The following is a 23573-nucleotide window of genomic DNA, read 5'->3' on the forward strand; positions in this document are numbered from 1 at the left end:
TAAGAACAAGAATACATGGAAATTCTATCATTTCAAGCCAAATCAACATGTATAATTATAAAATTTTCTCAGGAAAAAAGTAGCCATGCGTGCCTACTAAGTCTTAAATGGACTATCATGAATTAGGGATGTGTAGGAAATTTGCAACGTTTTGAAATATTGACAATAAAATTGCATATGCTATGATTGAGAAAGAAAAGGAAGAAATTAAATATTTGTGTGACTGTGAATAATCTTTTCTCTCTAAATCAGTAAAATACTTTGTAAATTTCAGGTTGCAAAATTATTCAAAACATCCTTGAATAATGTCTTTAAAAAAGTGTTTAATAGTTAGAAACTCACATAACTTAAATTTCCAACATGACACATTATGATATCTATACATGTAATACTATACCATGTAGTCACCTGTAATGTAGGACTGTATTTATAAACAAGAAATATACCTACATTAAACTGTTAAGTGGAAAAGTATTATAGGTTATAAAAATATTAAACACAGTATGAGCCCATTTGAAAAAGCATATTAAAAAACACATTTTTTTCATTAAGGTAACATAATTTTATAAATTTTGGATATATGAATTGTTTTGATAGTTAAGTCAAAATCTCTTGAATTTACATATTAAAGGAGAAAATTAACATGTGTATTTATTTACTTATCTAGGCTGCATTGGGTCTTCATTGCTGTGCGCAGGCCCCCTCTAGTTGCAGCGAGTGGGGGCCACTCCTCACCACGGTGTGCGGGCCTCTCATTGCGGTGGCCTTCCCTGCTGCTGATCACGGGCTCCATGTGCCCAGGCTTCAGTAATTGCAGCATGCATGCTCAGTAGTTGTGGCACATGGGCCCAGCAACTGTGGCTTGCGGGCTCCAGAGCTCAGGCTCAACAGCTGTGGCGCACAGGCCCAGCTGCTCCGTGGCATGTGGGATCCTCCCAGACCAGGGCTCGAACCCATGTCCCCTGTGCATTGGCAGGCGGACTCTCAACCACTGCGCCACCAGGGGAGTCCCGGGAACAGTCTCTTGTGGGTTCCCCAAGGCCTCTCCAAGCATCTTCTCAATGTTTCTCATTATGGCCACTTTCTGATGGGCTTTGAGAGGATATTAAGTTCTCTTAGGGATGGGGGCCCCCTTATACCAGAAGTACACAGTGATAGTAATGCCCCCATTTAGTAATGACTCTGTGTGATGCCACCAGTACATTGAGATGTAAAGAACATCACCAGGGCCAACCACTCTTTCGTAACCAACCACATTCTGGAAATTGGGGAACCTCTGGTAGTCAGGATTGTCAAAGTCCACCTGGCTCTGTCTGTCACATGGATGATGAACAGGATATGGGTAGAGGCACTCAAACTGACCGGGAGGGAACAAAATGCATCGCTTGTAGCCTTTTATCTGAGCAAAGAAGTTCTGTTGCTCATCATAGTGAGCAGGTGTCACATTTCCTTCCATGCCAATAAGCAGCAGGTTACAGGTCAGCTGCCCCCAGCCACGCTTTCCCTGTTGCTTATTAATCCAGTTCCAGTTGAAACCCAAGAAATCCATGACAATCTTCCTGCTCACAGTGTCATTGAGTGTTTGCTGCAGATACGACCTCTCTTCACCTCCTCACTGCTGTATATTCTGCCGTTGCTCAACAAACTCATGAAATTTCATTTCTTCCCTATTGGACCTCAGCTTAAAGTTCTGGAAATTAGCCATCTTCTTTTCATCATAGTGCAAGAACTTGTGGGTGCTGGCACTGTACACAGAGAAGTCTCTGTTGTCAATATTTTCTTGCAGTTATTCAAGGCCCCATTTTAGGGCAGGATACACAAGATTTGTGTCTGTCAGCACCACAGGCTCCTCATTCTCAATAAGCTCCTCTGCCCCGGGGTTGCTCTGACTGAGATGCGGGATGGGCCAGGTCGGGAAGGTATAACTGAGTAGTTGGGACTCATCCCAGGCGGGGCCAGGGGCTTTGGCCTCTTCCTGGGGTTCTCCAGAGCCTGAGGCTGCAGCCTCCACTGCAGTCGCCGCCCTCAGTAGCCATTCTTAATACATAATGCATATTAACATTAAATTTTGGCTTGCAAAACCCAAAAGTTGATATTCAAATCCCCCCTTCCCAACAGCTGACAGACTCTTAAACTACATTTATGTTATGTTATGTTATGTTATATATTATATTTAGGGTGAGGGTCCAAGTGACCCAAAATAAAACAGCAATTGGTAAGCTTAATTTACTGTGATTGCATGAAGAATTCAAAAATTTAAAAAGAAACTGGAGAGATTATTTTTAAATACATATGGAAAAAATAAATATGTAGTAATTTCTAAGAAACTTTTTGAAAAAGAGATGAGAGTAAATACCCTACCACTTATAAAATTTACTATGCTGGTTATTGAAATGAAAACAGTATTTCATTAGCATAAGCAAAGACAGGAAACAAAGTAAAAGAACAGAAGATAACTGAAAAATAGAAGATGGAGTTCAGTGCTGCCCAAAGAATTAGCATTTGAAGAGGAAAAGCCTGGAGAGTGAGGAAGTTCAAAGAAGAAACCCAAAAATCTACATTCAAATCCCCCTTTCCCAACTGCTGACTGATTCCTAAACTACATAAATATATAAAAATAATATATGTTATAAATATATATACATAATACGTAAATTCTATTATATTATTTATAGACTGAGAGTCCAAATAACCCAGAATAAAACAGCAAATGGGAGGCTTAAGAATGAAACTCAGCAGCCACACCAAGAAAACAAAAATTAAAGTTTAATCCCTATGGAAGTAAAGAAGCATTTGCAAAAGTTTTAGTATTTCTCAGCTTTCACCTCAGAAGGGTTCCATCCTAGGATTAAGTGCCATATTCTAGAAGTGAGGACTATGTACTACATGTAAGGGCAAAATTTAAATAGACCTATCTTGACAAAGCCTAAAACTAAGTCTGACCAGCCATCTGTGTACCAGATGAAAAACCTTAACACGCTTTAGAGAAATGTCCATCAAGAGAGTCCCTAAAATGTTTCATCCATCAAGCCAAAAGTTATGAGATATGCAAAAACAAAAGCAAAACCCACAGAATCAAATGATTGAAAGTAAAAAAAAAAAAAAAAAAAAGAAAATAGGCAATAGAAATAGACCTACAGATGATTCAGATATTAGAGTTATTCAACAGGGACTTTTAAGTAACTATGATCCATATGCTTAAGAAAGTTACAAAAAAATTGGACAAAGTAGAAGAAAAGAGAAAGAATTTTAAAAGAGGATTATAATTTATAAAAACTGGCCAAATGAACATTCTAAAACTGAAAAATAGAAAATAAGAAATTAAAGATCATAAGAAGTAACAAGCTCAGAATTAATGTGTTAAATCTACAAATAACTATTAGCTACTGGCAGACACTCTTCTAAGAGAAAGGGGTAAAATAGTGAACAAAACAAAATCTCCTTCCCTCTTGAATCTTATGCTCTAATGAGGGAAACAGAATATGAACAATATAAGTAAATAAATCTTTTTTAGAAGATGACAACTGAAGGTGATATTACAAGTGAAGGAGACACTAAAAAGTTAACACTTGAATGAAGGAGGTAAAAGTAAAACACATATAAAATCTGAAGAAGGGCCTTCCTGGCAGAAGGAATAAAAAATGTAAAGGCCCCGAGAAGGTGGTGGTTTGTCTGCTAAAGGAAAAATAAGGAGCTTAATGTGGTTGTAATAGTAGGAGATGAGATTATTAACCACTGCAAGGACTTTGGATTCTACGCTGAGTGAGATGAGAAGGTAATACAGAGCTTTTAGTGTAAGTGTGACATGATTCAACATCTTGCATTAGACTGTAGGAGTTAAGAACAAAAGTAGGTAGAATACTTTGGAGTCTATTATAATAATTCAAATAAGAGATGATGGTGATTGAACCAAGATGGCAGTGGTGAAGAAAGTGAGAAATATTTATATTCTGGATATATTTTTAATCAATGGCCAACAGGGGATATAAAAGTTAGAGGGGACTTATACGTGACTGAATTTTTTGCCTGATCAACTGAAGGAAAGGAGTTGCCACTAGTAAATGGAAAAAACTGAGCATAGAAGGTTTAGGGATAGGGGAATATCAGGAGTTGAGTTTTGGAAATATTGAGTAGGAGATAACTGTTAGACATCTAAGTAGAGATGCCAAGAGCCAAGTAAATATTTGGGTACATGAAACAGGAATTTGGGGAAAAGATCCAGACAGGATCCAAATCCAGGAATTTGGGAATTATTGACACATAAATTGTATTTAAAATAATGAGACTGGATGATATTTCCAAGGTGCAATAAGTAGAGACATGTAAAAGATTTAAAATTATTATTCTCTGAAAAAGAAGAATAAAACAAGGATAGAACATTTGTTTATGGAAAATACAATGGTTTGCTGTTAGGAGTCTCTTTTTAGATACCTTCTCTCATTTTATCTGATAGTACAGATCATCTAGATAGAATTTTAACACTGAATGATCTTTTAAAATTGAGAGTCATCTTCAGAGGATGCTAGTGAATCAAATTATTTGACAACTGGCAAGTAAAGAGGGAAGTAAAAACCAGGCATCTATTCTGCTTTTCCTATCAAACTTTATCATGTAGTAACCAAATGATAAGTAAGAGGAAAGTTTTCCTTAATAAAAAGTATTCCAACTAATAATACAGAAGGAAAACTGCATTAGAATATCATCATTTGACATCGTCTAATTATTAATGGATCTAGGCATTAAGAATCAATTACAGCTAAATTATAAAAAGAGAAAGAAAATGATAACATGGGCCTCCTGATCCAAATAGCCCCATCAAAAAATAAAATAAATCTAACTTAAATCTTCTCAAACCACAAGATCCAACTACCAATTCACAGGAGATTCAAAAGTCTGAGGGATGAGCTAAGTTGATTGTTTACAGGGGAGGAAGGAAGAATTGGGTTCTTCTGAAATGACATGAGCAATTTTGATAAAGAAGGTAGCATTTGAGTTAGACTCTGAATAGTAATTATGATTTCAAAAAGAGAAGGGATTTAAAGGGTTTTTTCATGTTGCGGGAACAATCTGAGCAAAGACAGGGAAAGTGTAATATATCTGTGATGAGGCCAATCAATTGTCCAGGTGGCTGAGGAAGAATCTTAGCAGAACAGTGAAACCTTGCTTGAAAGTGAAGATGGGAGTGCGTGAGTTTATGTGTTTCCCTTAACTGTACTTTCTAAATTTTCTAAAATGAACAAAGGATTGTTATGTAATTATATTTCTATACTTACATAAATTCAAGTTTTTAAAAATGTAATTTAATAGAGCTTTCAGTCAACTAATGGAAGACTTCAAATGCCATGATCAAGTTATTTTACTTTTCCCCTCACCAATCCTGGTTGTGCAGCTAAAGATACACTTGGCTGTAACACTGTTCCATTAAATGTTGATGCTAAGGGTGTCACCAGTCATAAATTTTAGAAAAAATCAAGTAGCTTTTTCAGGAATGTAAAAATCATTACCATTACTGAAATGTTCAATTTGAAGCCCAGTTTGAGAAATACAAAATTTCTACTTTATCTTCAGGGAAGTCTTCCAAGCATACTTAATGTTGATGCCAATAAATTTTAAAATACACTGTGAATATAAACAGAGTAAATACAGTTTGTGTAGGCTCCAATTAAGACAGATATTAAAGCTATAGCTTGATTTCCAAACTGTTCTTCGTTCTGCCGATTGGGGACAATTTAAAACCTGACGATTGATAGAACATGGCAAGCTAGTCAAATGGAATGAGCAGAGAGAGATGTGGGAGCGAGGATGAAAATGGAAGGAGTGATCATCTAAGAAGAGGGATAATTTAAAAGACTTGAGAACCGTAAGGACTTAAGAAAAACTCAGGGCTCTCAGTCTCTGGTTGCTGGCAGAGGGAGGCTAAGGTAGGGCTCAGGCAGCCAAAGCAGGTCTGCTTAGTCCGTTACCCAAATTGGCTAAGAGCAGACACACTTCAAGGGGTATGAACAATTTTTAACTGAAAAATGGAACTAAGATGTGTTCAAAGAAATGGTGTCCGACCCAAGAATAGTGTTTAAAATCAAGAAATCTGGGACTTCCCCAGCAGTCCAGTGGTTAAGACTCCACACTTCCACAGCAAGGGGTGAGGGTTTGATCCCTGTTCAGGGAACTAAGATCTTGCATGCAGCACACTGTGGCCAAAAAAAAAAAAAAAAAAAAAAATCTGGGTTCAAGGAGATGTCAACTAGATGGAGAAACAGGATAGGGATCTCAAAAGGAGACAAAAGAGATCATCCAACCTTTGAAGCCAGCAAGGATGCCAAGAACTTATTCTTACTGGGTTTTTCTATAAGGAAAGCAGTTCTGCTGATATAAAGAGGCAATGCCAGAATAAACCCTTACATTTTACCTTAATATGTTCTATCTTGGGAAAATCCACCCCAATTTTGTGCTTTTTCAACCTTTCTTACCGTTATCAATCAACACAAACTTGATGCCAAGTAATTAATATGTATCTATATTTCTCCAAACATATGTTATTTGTATAATATGAAATTATTCATGGACATTTGCAGTGTATTTCCTGTTGAGGGCACCATACATTCATTCATCCAACAAATATTAATTGGGTACATACTCTTTGTAAGCTCTTGTAACTGCTGGGTGTAGAGAGGTGAGTAAATCTAACTTAACCTCTGCTCATTATGGAACACATTTCAACTGAGAGGTGTGAGCATTAAATAAATAAGATGGTAACAAACTCAAGGTAGAGATTTGGAACAATGGGGTGTGACAGTTAGTGACTGAGTGGCTACTTTAGGTTGGGGTGGTCAGGAAGATCTCTGAAGAGGTGGCATTCAAGCTCCATCCTGAATTGTAAGAAACAGCCCTAAATGAGTGGGTTCCAGTGTCTAGATGAAAGACAAGGAACAAAAAAAAAAAATTAGGTTTTGTGATAGGATACCTTGGAAAATGTTTGGGAAAACCACAGGTGTTTGAGTCAAATCTCATATTTACTTTGAGCTCCTCTTTTCAGAAGCGTTTCTAAAAGAAAGATGACCAGAGGGAGATTTTTTTAAAGTTTGGAATCTTCTCTAAGGGAGAAGTATCAAGAATGACTACTAACTTGAAATGAAAATGTAGATTCTGCAGAGCAAAAGAGATGAAGCCATCATGTTTTTATTGTACAAGCTGAGTTTCACAGGTGAATTTGATACTTGCTAACATCCCCCGCATGCCCGAATGAAATAAATGAGAAATGCAGGAGATGAAGGTACAAATCCAATTTCCCTTTTGCAACAAGACAGAGTCAGTAAGTCTTTGCTGGTTTCTTCATTTGAAAACTCATCCATATTTTATCTTCCTTCATAAACAATATTTAGATAAACCCAGTGAATAATGGGGTTGAAAGGAAATTTTAAAGGTCATCTTGTGTATACCCCTGGCTTCAGGCAAGATTGCATTCATGCCCACCCAAGAAGCTGTCGTCTTTTCTGTCAGGTTTTGTTTTGGATAATGTTTATTTTTTCCAGGGGAGAGTTGGGTAGGGAGGACAGTAATGAAGAGCATGTTTGCCTTAAAAGTACAAGCAGAGTTATTTTTAATGTAGGATCCCTCCTCTTCCTGTTATGCCAGGAGCAGAGTATTCTCCAAATGCCTTATACACTTACTTTCAGCTCTAAACGTATTTGTGCAAATCTCATGAATCATCAAGGCTTTTGAAAATATTTATAGGGAAAGAAACTCTACCCTTTTCATTAGAGTGAGTTAGACTCACATTTGTATCTCGCTATTGTTTAAGGAGAACAATGGATGGGTGGATGAAAGAGAATGTCAGCTGGATCAACAAACAGCTGTTCCAACAGAAGTCCTGCTACCCTATACAGCAGAGCAGTACTAATTGCTGCCTTCCCTGGAGTCTCTAAAGATGCTCGATCGGCATTTAGTACTCTGTTTACCTAAAATCAAAAGTTAAGGCTGAAATGAGACTTTCATCATTATGACTACTTCACCTCCAGAGAGAAAGCTGTAGCCCTTTAAAACTTTCTTTATCTGATCTCCCAAGAAGACTCCACCACTTTCCAAGGCAATATATTCTAGTGTCCTCTTCAAATGACCTAACTGAAACTTATAACCAGATGGTCTCATGTCCAGGCTTTGATGGAAGCCGGGACTCTCATATTATGTGTAAATATATACTCCTTATAATATTCATAGGCCCTCGCAATATTATTTTCTCTAGGACACAGAAATCAAATTTCTTCTGAAGGCAGTGTGGTACTGGGTAAAGGTTATAGGAATTGGACTCAGTTCTGGATGAGAGTCTTGGCTCTTCCATTGACTAAGTGGACGAGCAACTTATTTGAGACCCAGTTTACTCAACCTTCTCAAAGGGTTGCTGTGAGGATCAAATGTGACAATGCATAAATCATTTATAACAACATGCCTAATCCATATTAGATGTCAATTTTTATCACTGCTTACCCACCTTTTTCCTTTATCAATGGGTGTTTTTCAAGTTTTTATATGTTGTTTAAGTCATAGACTATAGATAGAGGTTCAGTCATCTAAGAACCACAAATAATCCAGATAACTTTATTCTTCATTACCAATTCACATGTGTTTTACTTAATTAACAATAGAGCATGGGGATTTCCCTGGAGATCCAGTGGTTAAGATACCCCGCTTGCATTGCAGGGAGCGCAGGTTCGATCCCTGGTTGGGGAACTAAGATCCTGCATGCGTGGCACAGACAAAAAATAGAAGGAAAAAAAATCAGCTAAAAAAATGAAAAAAAAAACCCAATAAAGTATGAAGATTATGAATTCATATTTTGCTTATGATCGAAAATGATCTACAAATTCTTTTCTGGGATTTTCTTAAAGCTTGTCTTATGTAATATACATTCAGAGATTATTTTTCTTTTCTTTACATAGTAATTATAAACAATATTGAATCACATCTTCACATTTCTCAAATTCCTAAGATGTTTTAAATATAAATCCTTTTCTTTTGAAGTCAGGCAAAATATTATTAGCTATAACAGTATTGCTGGTCACCATTCTGTCATCTAGATTATAAATAAAAATAGTAAATAGGGCCAGTGTAAGTACCAATTTGGGTAGGACACAATATATTTTGTGGATGCAATGATGAAAAAGGTGCTTTCAGACCAAGTTTTCTTCTACGTATGAGTCATGCCACAATTTTTTTTTGTCTTGCCTATAATGTGCCAGGCACTGTGGCAAAAAACTTGAATGACATATTCTTGTAGACTTCAACTTAAAGAGGGAGAAAAAATTGTAAGCTTGTAAGTTACAACACCACTTGACAGATGTTAAAGCACCTGCACAAGCAAAGTGTCAAGAAGCAGTTGAGATGGGATACTTGAGGTAGTCTAGATGCAGCATGGTATAACGGATTTACCAGTCACAAGATTCTAGGCACAACTGTGTGGTTCTCAGTCTCCTCATTTGTAAAGTGGAGATTTTTTTTTATCAGGGGAATTATAGCACTGTGTTGTCAGGGTCTGTTATGGAGTCCTTTTCTTTCCAGAGATCCCAGATCCCTGAAAAGAGAAAGAAATTTCAGACAGCTATCACCCCAAGTGTTCTGATTCAAGATCATCTGAGTCTCTAGTTTCTGACCTTAGGATAAAGTGCAAATTCTCCACCAATATTTAACAGCTCTCCACTACACTCTTCCATGTTTCTCTCCTGCCTCAGGATTCACTACCTTCCCCAGACGAGGAAAGAGGCAAAAGCACTCTAATCAGAGGAAAAACATATGCAAATAAAATCTCAGAGACATGAAAAATTGTGACATATTAAGGAACATTTGGAAATTTAAGGTAGCTGAAGAAGATGGGAGCCATGTAAAGAGCAGCAAGAAGGGGTACAGACAGGTAGGTTGAGGTGAGATAGAATATCAGGATAAAGAAGAAGACAATTTTCTAGGCAACAGAAAACTAAAAGAGAGAATTGGCTCCTCAGTTCTTGTTTTCTTTTCTTTTGGATAGAAGCAAGTTCTCATAAGATTTTTTTTTTTTTTTTGAAGATCATGCTGATAGTGGTGGGGAAAGCGAACTGGAAGGGTTAAGAGGTGGAGGCTGAGAGGTCAGACAGTCAACTAGGGAAGAGCTCCAGGTGAGGCATGATAAAGGTCTGATGAAAGTCTATGCTAAATTAATCTCCTTATCACAGGGCCAGATAATGAAGTATTTTGGCAAATGTCTGCAATCACCAAATTAACATTATAATCTGTCATAAGAACATGTCTTGGAAACACAGCTCTGGGAGGGGCCAGAAAATATGCTTCCTTCAACTTGCCATGTGATCTCTCAATCCTACTTTGGGAAGTCAGTTTTCAGAACTCAATTCTTGAGTTAAATGTGACTGCCTAAATTTACTGTCCAAATTTCCAAAGATGATACATAATCTGATTAAATTTTTTAATAATTCCTTTAACTATTACATTTTCCTGGAGAGCCCTACTCCATCCATCTCTTGACAATGAGACTGAATCCAATGATACTATAATCTCAGCTCAGTTTTAAGTGCCCTGTGCTTTGCTAGCAAATTGCCTACTCAGAAACCAACACCAGTTTTAACCCTATTACAGTCTATTGTGGAGGCTCTGTTATCTTCACTTGCTATACAGCGGATGACTATTATACACCACGGGACTCCTGAACCTGGGGCTCCTTTCAGATAAAGAAATATAACCTAAGGTGTCTGCCATATTCAAGGCTCTGTCAGCTGCTGATAAAGCTAAGAGGATATACAGATCATCACAGCCATTTCACTCCTCCTGAAGTAGTAGTCAAATATTATCTAACAATAGGCTACTGGGATTAGACTGTAGATGGCTTGCTGTGATGGTCCATCTTTGCTCTGGCCCAGGAAGTACCTCTTCTGGCAGTTTCATACCAGTGGTGTCAAAACATTGCATGAGTCTGTTAAGATTTACCCAAATATTTACTGTTTGCTATTTATTAAAATGAAAGCCTTTCTTTTTAACCTTGCCCTCTATTTATCTGACATTCTCTCTCAATAAAACACCTACACACTCCTCAGGAACAAATGTCGATTTAACATTTTCCACTACTAACCTTCAGGACAGCTATAGATGTCTGACAGCATGTAACTTAAACATTTCAGTGGCACTTAGCATATTTTCTCGAGGAGCAATTGGTGGAAGTGAAAAGGAAACAATACACTTTTCAGTAAACCGTCTATACCGAACTGCCTACATCTCTCCCTCTCTTGCTCCCTTCCTCTTCTGGGAGGTTGCCATGGTGCCAGACTACGTGTATTGTGAGTGCTGCCATTTACAGTTTAAAATGAAGCATATACATTACAGAAAATCTGGGAGAGAATACAGAAATGTAGGAAGATTGAGAGAAAAATTGATCTGTAATAAACCAATAATCATTACTTTGGAACCGTTCCATACAGTATTTTTCCTATGAATAAAATTTTGGAATTTTGGTGTATTTTAATTTGTTATAAGTGTGTTTGTATTGGTAGGATCCATATTAACTTGTTATATACTCAGGAATCTTTTACTTGCTAGTGACAAAAATCCAAACTGAATAAGCTTAAGAGAAAAAAATGTTAGAAGAAAAAGGCTCTTTCATGTAACTTAGAAGAACAGGGGTTGATCAGGTATTTTTCTCAATTACTACAAATAGGAAATATTCACATAATGTGGTAAGAAGAGGGAGAGTACTTTGACATCCTCCCACTTAGAATCCCAGAGGAATGAGCTTTCTTGGCTCCCAGGGAAGGACTCTGGTGGACCTGGATCAGTCTCTATGTTGGGGTAGACCCCTCTCTCCTTTAAAACTATAAGAAGTTGGGGAAGAGCAATTTCCCAAAGAAAGGGAAGCTCCTGTTTCTAAGAGCACAGCCAGGAGGAATAGTGGATAGTCGCAATCAAGAGATGAGTATTTTCTAACGTCAGGAACCATGAATTTTCTACAAAGTAAGAATATTCCTTATCCCAGGAAGAAGGAGAGTAGCAGAACTTTATGAGGTGCATTTCAATGTATACCTTCTGTCCTTCATAAAAGATTTTTAGTCTTATTTCTTTTTTCTTGCCACTTCAGCTGTGAATCTCTGTATTGGTGAGCCAATGCTATAGATAAAGATGTTGCATTCCCTCAAGTGTGTTGGGGTAGAAAAAAGATTAAGGATCAATTGTTCATCCACAAGTAATGAATCAAAATTTAAATACCAATTGCTCTATTGCTGGAGATTTAGGTTGTCTCCATTCTTTTACCATTTTAAATAATGCTACTTAGAACATAAAGAGCTTTCTAGATTTAGAATTATATAAGACCAATTTTTAGCAGTAGAATTACCAGTTCAAAGGGTATATATAGTTCACTTTAAGGCCCTCAGTCCATTAAGTATTACTGAAACAGTATTTCAGTGATGCAGTTTCCTAATGCTGGCTGGACCAGCTGATTTATTTTAGTGTTAATTGTCCAATGGTCTGCATGTATCAGCTCATGTATTTACAGTTGTTAGCACTAAGCGCAGTGCCTTGCATATGAAATGCATTCAACAAATGTTTCTCAATGATGAACAAGAAGATGCTGGTGTTGAGAGTCCAGGGATTTTCCTAATTAATCTCTATTTAGGATGAAAGCATGAAAAGGAAATTCCTTTTATACAAAAGCAGGACGCTGAGACAAATGACTGGGAGAGTAAAGTAACTCACCTCATTCATTAAATATAAAGGGTAATTCAAGTTTTACCTGCCTGTCTGCTGCTTGCAGGAGCTTAGCCTACTCCATGTGTCCAAAGAAGATTAAACAAACCAGTATTTATGGAAAGAAGCCATTTGGTGCATATAGTGGAAAGAACTCCAGCTCTGGAGTCATGAGACTTACTCTCCAGTGGAGGCTCTTAACCACCCTGAGTGTTGGTTTCCTTATTTGATCAATAGAGGTAAGAATGTCTGCCACGGCTGCCTCTCAGGGCTGCTATACAGAATGAATAGGTAATGCATGAGGAAGTTCTTTGTCAATTGTAAAATCCTGCACAAATAAATTATTCTTACCATTATTATTGCAAATTCAGAAGAGTTGCTTTTAAATGATTTGAGGTTGTACATCTCTTCGGAATGTAATTCAAGTTATGAGCTCTCTCTCCCAAAAAAGGGGCACATACTTTTTTTTAAAAATCTTTTATTTTATTACTTATTTATTTATTTAGGCTGTGTTGGGTCATCGTTGCTGCACGTTGGCTTTCTCTAGCTGCGGCAAGTGGGGGCTGCTCTTTGTTGTGGTGCGCAGGCTTCTCATTGTGGTGGCTTCTCTAGTTGCAGAGCACAGGCTCTAGGCACATGGGCTTCAGTAGTTGTGGCACGCGGGCTCAGTAGTTGTGGTGCACAGGCTTAGTTGCTCCGCGGCATGTGGGATCTTCCTGGACCAAGGCTTGAACCCATGTCCCCTGCGTTGGCAGGCGGATTATTAACCACTGCGCCACCAGGGAAGTCCAAGGGGCACATACTTTTAAAAATTATATACAGTTTCAGGCTGTTTATGAAATACCACAAACTCAGGGGTACATGAAAATAAAACACAGTATGCTCTCCCTGCTCAGAAGCTACTTGCACTCTAGTCAGACAGACATACATACATTAAAAAAAAAAAAAAAGAAAAGGAAAGAAAGAAAAAAAAAGAGAAGCAAACAGGATGTGGTAATTATGGATGACTGTAAAGAAGAGCTATCACTGGAAGTCTAAAGCCATGCAGAAAGTCATCATGGCGGGGGCTTCACGTGGGATGGTTCTTGACAAAGGGCAAACTATGTACGGTGAAGAGCTATCTGGTACACAATGGAAGATAAGAAATATACATACTCTATTATGTCCAGGCACTATGCTGGGTCTTGGACAATAATATAAATAAGTTAGACATATTTATTAATCTTAAGAAGCTCCTGATATAGAAAAATATAAATGAAGAACAAATAAAGAGAATGTGATGTGATAAAGTGTAGTACTTTTTCTGGGAGGGTGAAAAAAGGTTTTCGAGAAAGTGTCATTTGAGGTCGGTTTAAATTGTGGATAGAATTTAAGTAGAGATAATAGCATTTGGAAAGAAATAGCAAAGAGAAACAGTATGTTACTATTACTGGATCATTATGGGGGTACATGGCAAATGAGGCCATGCACAAGAGAGTGGACCTAGAGTGCTTTTCTAAGGAAAAGGCACTTTATCCTGGAGATAAATCCAGACTTGCTTAAGGATAAGAATAACCAAATGTTTTATTAAAAAACAGACTCTCAACGCCCACTTCCCAACATTCTCATTCAGAGGATGAGCAGGAATCTCTGTTGTTTATCGGTGTCCTGGGGGAATTATTATTTTCAGGCAAGTTTAGAAAATAATACTGGAAGTACAAAATATTCAATGAGGGGTTTTCAGCTACGAAAAGGTATCTTCAGTCCTGGAATTTGGAATCATTCCTTTGATGGCAGTGTGGACAATTATTAGATGAAATTTGAAGCAGGAAAATATTCTGATGCCCCATAGTAACCTATCGCAAGATGTAATAGCTTTTTTATATCTTGCTTAATCCTTACTCTATTTATTCTTGCTTTATCCTAGTGGAGATAACCAATAACTGGTCATGACCCTCTTTATCAAAGCCCATCATTTCACATTTAAGTTTCCTTTTGGATTACATTTGGTCTTCATAGACTTAGCCTCTGTTTTCTAAAGTTTGATTTTAAGAACAACTCATTTTAATTCATTCTTTGGTCTCCTCAAGTTTTCTCCACATTTACCAAGTTCTGGAGCTTATTTACAACACTAAGCCAATTTCTTAGGAATTTCTGCACTCTTTTTATGGCTTGAAATTCTATTTACACTCATGTCTCAAGCAGCTAAATAAAAATGATGACACACAGTCAACCAATTCTGTCATTTATTCATGCAACAAATATTGCTTGACTATTACATGGTAGGCACTATACTAGGTTTTTGAAACACAAAGATGAATACAAATAAAAGTTTTTGAAACACAAAGATGAATACAAATAAAAGTTTATGCCTTTCTGAAGTCCACAGTGTAGGAGTGGGGGGAACAAGAAGTAAACAAAGTTGCCCCCCAAAAGTATCTTCTTTTATAATAGATGGAAATAAAATATTTTGGAAGCACAGAGGACAGAATTATCTAATGCTAATTTGTGGGGTCAAGGAAAGTTTCACAAAGAAGATGACACTTGAAGGAATAACAGAAAGTTTCAAAGTGTATGGGACTGTAATGGCTGCACCCTCAGTGTTCTATAGCATCCTTGGGTTTACCAGCTTCTTTAGTTTATCCCCGATCCCTGTTAAACATTTCCCTAGACATTCATGATCATGTTTCCTGTTTGTTTCATAGTTTTATGTCATAGCTAGGTAGGATGACAAACATTTCCCTGGGTTTAAACCAGGAGAATTATACAAACTCACCCAGGTTCAGTTGAACATTCTGTAACTATTGCCTGAGTCTTGCTTTGGAAACCAAACCTGAAACCGGATAATTTTCACATGGTTTCAAGTTTCACCATCAACAATTCACATGATACCAGGCTCAATTCATGTATAATATAAACAGGTGTAAAATTTCAGCCACAAGTCACTATAGACATATGTTGGATGGGCCTTGAGCTTGGCTTCACAAAAATTATTTGAGCTTCCAGAGAGAAAGTATTTCCATTTGTCATCATCACAGGTAGTCTCCCTTCCAACACATATACCAATAGCCACTGGTCTAGTTGTAGAAATAACACTTCCTGATTTGCAAAGTTCAGACAACAGATGACTGTCCCCAAAATGACAGCCTGGTATGTCGAGGCATAACAATGGCCAGCCACAAGTTTGGTGGAAACTAACAAAACATTTTAGAATAATGGGAGATGATGAAATGGATCTGCAATGAGGACTTAATATGCCATTTTTAAAAACCACTAACATATGAGGAAACTTTCCAACTTACAACAGTGTGGAAAGTAATGCAATAATATGTTTGATTAGAAAGTACTTTAGGATGTATTAACATAAGCACTTAGCAAGTCTCACAAACATACCATTCTGCAGTGAGCATATAGATTTTTTCAAACATCCAGTTCCACTTAAGTTGTGCTCTAGCTGATTGCTCTAAATGCAAGGGCAGTTCTACAAGCTCTTTCATGTACAGTAAATTCAAACCCTTTGATCCCATTTTGTTTTGATTTTTTAAATGGAAATAAACACAAAACACTTAAATCTCTGTATTTCTTCATAAGCTGTGCACATTAGCCTGGTTCTGAAAGTATCTTTCCCTTTTGAATCCTTGTAAAACAGTCATTTAACACTATATTCTTTCCCTCTGATTCTCTGGGGATTTTTATTTGCTTTAAATTCAAAGTGCAAAAGACTTCATCAGATAATAAATCAAGAGTTAACCTGGAAAGATTTACGTTTAACTAGTCTCTTTGGCAATGTCTGAGTTCAGCTGTTCTGACATGGGGAGCAACATTTGAGAGCAAGGTAGAGTTAAAAAAAAAAGAAAAAAAGCAAGACCCAGGGAAGAAAAGGAAAGGAAAGGAAAGAAAAAGTCTTGTTTCCTTAAATAAAAATAATAGGAAAGTGTGGTAAACCTCAGAACTTTTATCAGGACTAAGTACCACAGGTGAGTTTGGGAAAACAGGAAGATAGGTAAACAACAAAAATGAGAAAAGTTTGCAATTGTAAAAGTAAACATAGGTTTATCACCCTTGGACAGAGCCTCATCAGAAAATGCACAAGGAGGCCTGGATCACTCCCACTGCAATCTAACCATTAGCAGAATGCACACTGAGAAGAGAAGGCAGCCTGGAGGTAGCCGGCATCACCCACGCTGGGGCTTACCTGCAGCTTTTTATAAAAATACACATGCCTGGGGAGAGCTTAAAGATGTCGGATGAGTAAGACGCGGAGATCACCCTCCTCCCCACAAATACATCAGAAATATATCTACATGTGGAATTGCTCCTACAGAACACCTACTGAACACTGGCAGAAGTCCTCAGACCTCCCAAAAGGCAAGAAACTCCCCACGTACCTGGGTAGGGCAAAAGAAAAAAGAAAAAACAGAGACTAAAGAATAGGGACGGTACCTGCACCAGTGGGAAGGAGCTGTGAAGGAGGAACGGTTTCCACACACTAGGAAGCCCCTTCGCGGGCGGACACTGCGGGCGGCGGAGGCAGGAAGCTTCGGAGCGGCGGAGGAGAGCGCAGCAACAGGGCTGCGGAGGGCAAAGCAGAGAGATTCCCTCACAGAGGATCAGTGCCGACCAGCACTCACCAGCCCGAGAGGCTTGTCTGCTCACCCGCCGTGGGGGGCGGGGCTGCGAGCTGAGGCACGGGCTTCGGTCGGGGCGCAGGGAGAGGACTGGGGTTGGCGGCGTGAACACAGCCTGAAGGGGGCTAGTGCGCCACGGCTAGCCGGAAGGGAGTCCAGGAAAATGTCTGGACCTGCCGAAGAGGCAAGAGATTTTTTCATGCCTCTTTGTTTCCTGGTGCGCGAGGAGAGGGGATTAAGAGCACCGCTTAAAGGAGCTCCAGAGACGGGCACGAGCCACGGCGATCAGCGCGGACCCCAGAGACGGGTATGAGACGCTAAGGCCGTTGCTGCCACCACCAAGAAGCCTGTGTGCGAGCACAGGTCACCATCCACACCTCCCTTCCGGGGAGCCTACACAGCCCACCACTGACAGGGTCCTGTGATCCAGGGACAACTTCCCTGGGAGAACGCACGGCGCGCCTCAGGCTGGTGAAACGTCACGTGGGCCTCTGCTGCCGCAGGCTCGTCCCGGATCCGTACCCCTCCTTCCCCCTGGCCTGAGTGAGCCAGAGCCCCTGAATCAGCTATCCTTTAACCCTGTCCTGTCTGAGCGAAGAACAGATGCCCACAGGTGACCTACACACAGAAGTGGGTCCACATCCAAACCTGAACCCTGGGAGCTGTGCAAACAAAGAAGAGAAAGGGAAATTTCTCCCAGCAGCCTCAGGAGCACCGGATTAAAGCTCCACAATCAACTTGATGTACCCTGCACCTGTGAAATACCTGAATAGACAACGAATAATACCAAATTGATGAGGTGGAGTTTGGGAGCAAAGATATATATTTTTCCCCCTTTTTCTCTTTTTGTGAGGGTGTATGTGTATGTTTCTGTGTGTAATTTTGCCTGTATAGATTTGCTTTTACCACTTGTCCTAGGGTTCTGTCCATCCGTTTTTTTTTTAATTTTTATAAATTTTTTTCTTAATAATTACTTTTTATTTTAATAACTTTACCTTATTTTATTTTACTTTACTTATTTTATCTTCTTTCTTTCTTTTTCTCTTTCTTTATTTTCTTTTCTTTTCTCCCTTTTATTCTGAGCCGTGTGGATGAAAGGCTCTTGGTGCCCCAACCAGGCATCAGTGCTGTGCCTCTGAGATGAGAGAGCCAACTTCAGGACACTGGTTCACAAGAGACCTCCCAGCTCCACGTAATATCAAACAGCAAAAATCTCCCAGAGAACTCCATCTCAACGCCAAGACCCAGCTTCACTCAACTACCAGCAAGGTACAGTGCTGGACACCCTATGCCATACAACTAGCAAGACAGGAACACAACCCCATCCATTAGCAGAGAGGCTGCCGAAAATCATAATAAGGCCATAGACACCCCAAAACACACCACCAGACGTGGACCTGCAAACCAGAAACACAAGATGCAGCCTCATCCACCAGAACACAGCACTAGTCCCCTCCACCAGGAAGCCTACACAACCCACTGAACCAACCTTAGCGACTGGGAACAGACAACCAAAACAACAGGAACTATGAACATGCAGCCTGCAAAAAGGAGACCCTAAACACAGTAAGTTAAGCAAAATGAGAAGATAGAAAAACACACAGCAGATGAAGGAGCAAGGTAAAAATCCACCAGACCTAACAAATGAAGAGGAAATAGGCAGTCTACCTGAAAAGAATTCAGAATAATGATAGTAAAGATGATCCAAAATCTTGGAAATAGAATAGATTTAATACAAGAAACATTTAACAAGGACCTAGAAGAACTAAAGAGCAAACAAACAATGATGAACATCACAATAGATGAAATTAAAAATTGTCTAGAAGGGATCAATAGCAGAATAACTGAGGCAGAAGAACGTATAAGTGACCTGGAAGATAAAATAATGGAAATAACTACTGCAGAGCAGAATAAAGAATAAAGAATGAAAAGAACTGAGGACAGTCTCAGAGACCTCTAGGACAACATTAAATGCACCAGGGGTCCCAGAAGAAGAAGAGGAAAAGAAAGGGACTGAGAAAATATTTGAAGAGATTATAGTTGAAAACTTCCCTAATATGGGAAAGGAAATAGTTAATCAAGTCCAGGAAGCACAGAGAGTCCCATACATGATAAATCCAAGGAGAAACACGCCAAGACACATATTAATCAAACTTTCAAAGATTAAAAACAACAAAAAAAAAAACATTAAAAGCAGCAAGGGAAAAATAACAAATAACACACAAGGGAATCCCCATAAGGTTAACAGCTAATGTTTCAGCAGAAACTCTGCAAGCCAGAAGGGACTGGCAGGACATATTTAAAGTGATGAAGGAGAAAAACCTGCAACCAAGATTACTCTACCCAGCAAGGATCTCATTCAGATTTGATGGAGAAATTAAAACCTTTACAGACAAGCAAAAGCTAAGAGAATTCAGCACCAAGAAACCAGTTTTACAACAAATGCTAAAGGAACTTCTCTAGGCAGGAAACTACAATAACAAACCCAAAACAATTAAGAAAATGGGAATAGGAACATACATATCGATAATTACCTTAAATGTAAATGCAGTAAATCCTCCAACCAAAAGACATAGACTGGCCCGTATATATGCTGTCTACAAGAGACCCACTTCAGAACTAGGGACACATACAGCCTGAAAGTGAGGGGATGGAGAAAGATATTCCATGCAAATGGAAATCAAAAGAAAGCTGGAGTAGCAGTTCTCATATCAGACAAAACAGGCTTTAAAATAAAGACTATTACAAGAGATAAAGAGGACATTACAAAATGAGCAAGGGAATGATCCAAGAAGAAGATATAACAATTGTAAATATTTATGCACCCAACATAAGAGCACCTCAATACATAAGCAAATACTAACAGCCATAAAAGGGGAAATCGACATAACACAATCATAGTAGGGGACTTTAACACCCCACTTTCACCAATGGACAGATCATCCAAAATGAAAATAAATAAGGAAACACAGCTTTAAATGATACATTAAATAAGATGGACTTAATTGATATTTATAGGACATTCCATCCAAAAACAACAGAATACCCTTCTTTCTCAAGTGCTCATGGAACATTCTCCAGGATAGATCATATCTTGGGTCACAAACCAAGCCTTGGAATTTAAGAAAATTGAAATCGTATCAAGTATCTTTTCTGACCACAACGCTATGAGACTAGATATCAATTACAGGAAAAAATCTGTAAAAAATACAGACACATGGAGGCTAAACAATACACTACTTAAGATCACTGAAGAAATCAAAGGGGAAATCAAAAAATACCTAGAAACAAATCACAATGAAAACATGACAACCCAAAACCTATGGGATGCAGCAAAAGCAGTTCTAAGAGGGAAGTTTATAGCAATACAATCCTACCTTAAGAAACAAGAAACATCTAAATTGAACAACCTAACTTTACACCTAAAGCAATTAGAGAAAGAAGAACAAAGAAAACCCAAAATTAGCAGAAGGAAAGAAATCATAAAGAGCAGAAATAAATGAAAAAGAAATGAAGTTAATGATAGCAAAAATCAATAAAACTAAAAGCTGGTACTTTGGAAAATAAACAAAATTGATAAACCATTAGCCAGACTCATCAAGAGTAAAAGGGAGAAGACTCAAATCAATAGAATTAGAAATGAAAAAGGAGAAGTAAAAACTGACACTGCAGAAATACAAAGGATCATGAGAGATTACTACAAGCAACTCTATGCCAACAAAATGGACAAGCTGGAAGAAATGGACAAATTGTTGGAAATGCAAAACCTTTCGAGACTGAACCAGAAAGAAATAGAAAATATGAACAGACCAATCACAAGCACTGAAATTGAAACTGTGATTAGAAATCTTCCACCAAACAAAAGCCCAGGACCAGACGGCTTCACAGGCGAATTCTATCAAACATTCAGAGAAGAGCTAACACCTATCCTTCTAAAGCTCTTCTAAAATATAGCAGAGGGAGGAACACTCCCAAACCCATTCTACGAGGCCACCATCATCCTGATACCAAAACCAGACAAAGATGTCACAAAGAAAGAAAACTACAGGCCAATATCACTGATGAACATAGATGCAAAAATTATCAACAAAATACCAGCAAACAGAATCCAACAGCACATTAAAAGGATCATACACCATGATCAAGTGGGGTTTATCCCAGGAATGCAAGGATTCTTCAATATACGCAAATCAATCAATGTAATATCCCATATTAACAAATTGAAGGAGGAAAACCATATAATCATCTCAATCGATGAAGAAAAAGCTTTTGACAAAATTCAATACCTATTTATGATAAAAAAAACCTGCAGAAAGTAGGCATAGAGGGAACTTTCCTCAACAAAATAAAGTCCATATATGACAAACCCACAGCCAATATCTTCCTCAATGGTGAAAAGCTGAAGCCATTTCCACTAAGATCAGGAACAAGACAAGGTTGCCCACTCTCACCACTATTATTCAACATAGTTTTGGAAGTTTTAACCACGGCAATCAGAGAAGAAAAAGAAATAAAAGGAATACAAACCGGAAAAGAAGAAGTAAAGCTGTCACTGTTTGCAGATGATATGATACTATACATAGAGAATCCTAAAGATGCTACCAGAAAACTACTAGAACTAATCAATGAATCTGTTAAAGTAGTAGGATACAAAATTAATGCACAGAAGTCTCTGGCATTCTTATACACTAATGATGAAAAATCTGAAAGTGAAATTAGAAAACACTTTCATTTACCATTGCAACAAAAAGAATAAAATATCTAGGAATAAACCTACCAAAGGAGACAGAAGACCTGTATGCAGAAAATTATAAGACACTGATGAAAGAAATTAAAGATGATACAAATAGATGGAGAGATATACCATGTTCTTGGATTGGAAGAATCAACATTGTGAAAATGACTCTACTACCCAAAGCAATCTACAGATTCAATGCAATCCGTCTCAAACTACCACTGGCATTTTTCACAGAACTAGAACAAAAAATTTCACAATTTGTATGGAAACACAAAAGACCCCGAATAGCCAAAGCAATCTTGAGAATGAAAAAGGGACGTGGAGGAATCAGGCTCCCTGTCTTCATACTATACTACAAAGCTACAGTAATGAAGACAATATGGTACTGGCAGAAAAAGAGAAATATAGATCAATGGAATAAGATAGAAAGTCCAGAGATAAACCCACACACATATGGTCTCCTTATTTTTGATAAAGGAGGCAAAAATATACAGTGGAGAAAAGACAGCCTCTTCAAAAATTGGTGCTGGGAAAACTGGACAGCTTCATGTAAAAGTATGAAATTAGAACACTCCCTAACACCATGCACAAAAATAAACTCAAAATGGATTTAAGACCTAAACGTAAGGCCAGACACTATCAAACTCTTAGAGGAAAACATAGGCAGAACACTCTATAACATAAATCACAGCAACATCCTTTTTGACCCACCTCCTAGAGAAATGGAAATAAAAACAAAAATAAGCAAATGGGACCTAATGAAACTTAAAAACTTTTGCACAGCAAGGGAAACCATAAACAAGACCAAAAGACAACCCTCCGAATGGGAGAAAATATTTACAAATGAAGCAACTGACAAAGGATTGATCTCCAAAATACACAAGCAGCTCACGCAGCTCAATATCAAAAAAAACAAACAACCCAATCTAAAAATGGGAAGATCTAAATAGACATTTCTCCAAAGAAGATATACAGATTGCTTACAAAGACATGAAAGGATGCTCAACATCACTAATCATTAGAGAAATGCAAATCAAAACTACAATGAGTTTTCACCTCACACCAGTCAGAATGGCCATCATCAAAAAGCTACAAACAATAAATCCTGGAGAGGGTGTGGAGAAAAGGGAACCTCTTGCACTGTTGTTGGGAATGTAAATTGATACAGCCACTATGGAGAACAGTATGGAGGTTCCTTAAAAAATGAAAAATAGAACTACCATATGACCCAGCAATCCCACTACTGGGCATATAGCCTGAGAAAACCATAAGTCAAAAAGAGTCATGTACCACAATGTTCATTGCAGCACTATTTACAATAGCCAGTATATGGAAGCAACCTAAGCGTCCATTGACAGATGAATGGATAAAGAAGATGTGGCACATATATACAATGAAATATTACTCAACCATAAAAAGCAACGAAATTGAATTATTTGTAGTGAGGTGGATGGACCTAGAGTCTGTCATACAGATTGAAGTAAGTCAGAAAGAGAATAACAAATACCATATGC

General features: G+C 38.1%; 1 pseudogene; it reads right to left on the reverse strand.

The window, feature by feature from the left end:
* LOC132526474 (hypoxia-inducible factor 1-alpha inhibitor-like) overlaps positions 1 to 23573 on the reverse strand; it is a 126169-nt pseudogene that overhangs the window by 63288 nt on the left and 39308 nt on the right.

Source organism: Lagenorhynchus albirostris, chromosome 9 (genome assembly GCF_949774975.1).
Source record: "Lagenorhynchus albirostris chromosome 9, mLagAlb1.1, whole genome shotgun sequence".
Classification (NCBI taxonomy): domain Eukaryota; kingdom Metazoa; phylum Chordata; class Mammalia; order Artiodactyla; family Delphinidae; genus Lagenorhynchus; species Lagenorhynchus albirostris.